This window comes from Triticum dicoccoides, chromosome 2B, assembly GCF_002162155.2.
Source record: "Triticum dicoccoides isolate Atlit2015 ecotype Zavitan chromosome 2B, WEW_v2.0, whole genome shotgun sequence".
NCBI classification, from domain to species: domain Eukaryota; kingdom Viridiplantae; phylum Streptophyta; class Magnoliopsida; order Poales; family Poaceae; genus Triticum; species Triticum dicoccoides.
In genome coordinates this window covers 280,821,786-280,826,429 of record NC_041383.1, presented here as the reverse complement: position 1 = coordinate 280,826,429, position 4,644 = coordinate 280,821,786, and positions in this window count along the sequence as shown.

Genomic DNA, 4,644 nt, shown 5'->3' with positions numbered 1-4,644 from the left:
TTCCTTGGAACATCCACCAGGAGCGTGGGAACTTCATTTGACAAGGACACTATGTCTAAGGCACGCTGAGATCCGCTGTAGAGTTGTTCCACCAGCGCGTAAACCGCCTTCAGCTTTATCAGCATGTCTTGGTTAAGATTTGAACTGCTGGGGCCTGCATAACAATGTCAGGTGAGTTAATGACAATATGATCTCTAGAAAGATTCAAATATTTGATACTTGGAGGGCGACTTACCAAAGATTGCTGATACCATCTAAGATACATGGCGTTTTAAGCCGGATAATTCGGCTGTCCCCTTTTCAAGACCCGCCTCTGCTTTCTCAGCCTGATTGGTCAAGGCGATTTTCTCTTCAGCCCAGGCCTTTTTCTCCGCTTCAAAGTCTTTTTTCAGTTTCTCTTGTTCAGATACACTGAATTCAAATTTGGAGTTGGCTCTTTGGGTTTCAGTCTCCTGTGCTTCCAGGTGGTTCTTTAAATCAGACACTTCTGATTGAAGTTGATGGTGGAGGCCTGTACAAATACTGGGTCAAAATCATGACTGTTAGCATACAATGTTAAGTCCCAAGCCTTTTTCAAGCAATAACACTTGGCACTTGGGGGCTAATGTCTACTAAAGAATTTTATCTCGGTGGTGGTTCATGAGAGTAAGTCCCAAATACCTTGTAAGCAAGAGTACTTGGCACTTGGGGGCTAATGCATATTGCTGTTCAATCTACACAAGTACTATATTCTATACCAGCAAGCGAAGGACCGGTTTTTTCATGTTTTTTGACAGAAAGACTGTAAGGGAACCCCCTATAGTATAATTGGTGCAACAAACCTAAATTGCAAGTACCATGCCTTGAACCTGGGTTGGTGGGAAGGCATCAGCCCCTTCCAACCACTAGGCTATGCCTTAGTCTGCACCGGCTTATTCATGTTGATTAAACCAGCCCTTGGGGACTACGGATTAAGCCGGATTTTTACAGGTTTGACCAAAGGATATTACTAATGCTTACATGTATGTTCTAAGTCTACAACATATTCATCATAAGCAATAGACTTGGGGGCTAGCATAGTAAGGATAATCCAATGAAGGGAAGAAATTATACCTCAAACTTCTGGTGCATTTGCTTCACCATATCAATTTCGACGTCACGGCTGATGTGTACTTGGCTAAGATAGCCAGAAAAAACTTCCCCAATACTCATGTGAGTATAATCAGCAACATCAAACCTGACCTTGCAGCGTTCCAGGTGCTCCTCCTTGGCAGAACACTTGGCCAGCACAGTAGGTCTCCCCGTCTCAGTGTAGCCAGTCTTGATAATCTCAACATCAGTGTCTTGGGGATCGTCTGTCTTGGCCGGGCTAGAGACTTCCGAGTTTTTAGATCCATCAGCGGCTTGCTCGGCAGGCGGGTCAGCGGTTGGCGTTGGCGTGTCATGAGCTGGTTCAGGTGGCTGCTCATGAGCAAAGGCCTCAGGCGTGGCCGTCCTAAGTTCCGGCTCTTTGAAGATTGGCTCTTCGTCTGGCTTGTTTTTGTTCAACACTTCGCTAGGCTTTTCTTTTCCGCTGCATAAGATCAAAAGATGAGTACAAATATAAAGAATTGAAATGAATACAAGATAAGTAATTCATCATTACCCTGGAGTGGTCTTGAAAGCCGACAAGTTGGACTGGATTGAGTTGCCAAAGGAATGTGAAGTTTCCTGATAATTCGAGTCACAAGAGTTAAGTGGTTGACAAGTGAGACCCGCCAAAGGATAAAAGGGATTTAAATCGGAGGTGACCTCGTTCTGGCGCTTTTTAAGTGTATTTGGTAAGTTGGAGGAGAGTTCCATGTTTTTGCTGGTCCGAGTCTGCCACTGGCTCTCATGAATCTGTCGCTTCAAAAGAAATTGAGGATCTTGATAAGCTAAGGGATGTGAAAATCTTACTTTCCGGGTTACTCCTTGGACTTTTTGCCTTGACAAAGGCTCTAGGTCGGAGGAAATAATACTTACCTCTTCATCTACCCCATGACTTGTTCCCGTGTCATCCTGATTATAATCGGTATCAATAAGGTGATTAAAAAATGAGCCAAGAGAGTCAAGGGCTACCTCTGACTCAGAAGAGTCCTCCAGTTGAAACAACTCAGAAGTGCTAGACTTTTTTCCTCTTTTCTTTGCGGCCTCTTTCCTAGCGGCTCTCTTGGCCTTCCTGGCTCTCTTCGCAACCTCATGATCATACTTAGCCTCCCAGAATTTATCATCTGCGAGCGAAAATCAGCAAAGGTTTGAGTACAGACAAAACTATGATAGCCTGGTTTTTGCCCTGTTTTCTTTGCTTGGTTTTCAGTTGAGTTGGTTTTGAATTTAGGGTTTTTGAATCACTTCATTTGGACTTAACCACTTGTGTACCCCTTGATTTTCACCAAGTGCTCCCTCTCCTCATCAAAACTATCATTTCACCTCTAGATCAACTCAAAATATTGCTTGGAATATTTTTCTCAAATGAAAAATATTCATTTGGCCCTCCAAAACCCTAGCTAGCCCTTGGTGCTCCGAAGAAAGCCTAATTTTTATTGCCCCAAAAATCCTGAGAAAAATCCCAATTATTCTTTGAACCCTAGGGCACCTTTCTGAGCAAAAATATTTCATCACCCTTTGCAATATTTTGGCTACAGAAAATAAATTCATTTCTGGACGGAAATGGTAGTTTCTGCAACAACTACCATTTTACTAGCTCCGTTGTAGCTGGTTTTTCTTGTGCCTATTTACCTTAGTAAGTGTAAGCAAATCTCCAAAGCTCAGCCCTTAACTCCCAGTGGTTTGACCACAATAAATCTCCACAGTTACTGTCCAGAAACTTGCTAGCAGTACAAATCCATTTCTACTGCACCTGGATCCAAGCCCAACCGTGGTAACACTTCAAACTACCAAGGACTACACGCCGGACATCAAGTTAGCGCTTAGGGTGGCCTGATGTCACGGTTCACGCGGTGACCACGTTCGTCCGGGCGCGTTGGCATGCAAAATACGCGCTCTGCGTGCCGCCTAGCGCTCTGTTGAGCGCATGCTCGCTGCCCAGCCTGCCCGAGCATGCCAAGCCTCACAACCATCCACGTCTCCACCCGCTTAACTCCCACCTGGTGCTCGCCGACGCCGGAGCTTGCTGCAGTGGGCACGGGCACGGTCCCGCCAACGACACAGTGCGCGGCGCACTGTGCTCGTCGTCTTCCCCCTCGCTCCTGTGCTCGTCTGCGCTCGTCAATAGTTCCCGCGTGACCTCCGTCGTCATTCCCCTCTCTCACTGGTGTCGTTCGTCACCGGGCGCCATGGACACGTGTCCTCCGGCGGAACCCGAACCACTCTTGCCGCCCGCTTATAAATGCCACCACCCCGGCCCTCCTTGAGCACCTGCAGCTACTCCCACACCCTCCTTCAACCAGTAGAAGCCGCAGCATGGCCGGGCAGGCCGCGGGCTGCCATCCCGAAGTCTGAGCTCGCCGGCGTTCCCCTCCGGATCGCCCCCGCAGCTCCGACCCCTCCCAGGCTAGGGCGACCCCTGCCCTCTACCTCCGCTGGAGAGGCCGTTTCCGACGCCGTTTGGCCACCTCTAGCCACGCTACGGGTATGGACAGGTGCGCAATCTTCTTCTCCTTCGACCCCACCTCTCGTTTGACCCCAAGAACCCTCGTCGCCGGCGTGTGCTCCGACGAAGCTCCGCCTCCCTCTGTTTCCTTCTCCCCCTCATTCTGGCCTAACTAGTGGGGCCCGCTAGTCAGCCACTCAGTACGCGTGCGAAGCGGTACGAGTGGTGGTGCCCTGGGATTTTACGCCTTCGACGTCAACCCCCAGTTTGTTTATTTTTATTTCAAATTCATTTAAATCCAGGAAACTTCAAATAGCCATAACTTTTTATCTATAAGTGCAAATACATTGATTATTTTTGCATTGTGTTCTTTGTCCAAAAATCTAACAGCACCCAAAAGATGGGATTTTTCCTTGCTGTCTAGATTTTCTGGTAATTTTCAGAAGGTTTCTTGATGTTTTCTTTTTGTGGCTTTATTTATTTTCAGAAGAGCAATCTTGTCTTGAGGATCACCAGGAGAGTTGTGAACCTCATCAGCACTAAGGCAAGCCACAACAACATTTTCATAGTGCCACTTCAATATTTGTGATTTTCCTACTTGAACTTATGATTATTCCTACATTTAAATAATTATTATGATAAGTATATTCTGTTAAATGCTTGTCATGTTAAATATGCTTGATTTATAGAAAGTTTGAAATGAGTCTTGCTGATAATATAACAAGAACTTAGATAAGAGTAATGATAAAAGGATATGGTCATAGAGATTAATAATTAGTTTAATTATTATTCTTGCATGATGAAATATGATGAGATTGCTAGAAATGATTCTGGTTTAAGTGAGGTTTGATCTTAACCAGAGAAGTATCTTGAGTTGATGATGGCTCCATGGGAGCGTAGTTGATTTAGTTATTTTCATGGTTATGTGATGCATATGTTAGTGATGCATAGCATGGCATTATGACACTGATTACTTTCTCTTTAAGTTGAACCTGATAAATAACTCAACTTGAATATGTTGTTGACCGGGTCATGGTGCCGCTGAAACGAGTTTTTCCCAGTGCAACCACATTTACCGGTATGGGACGGCC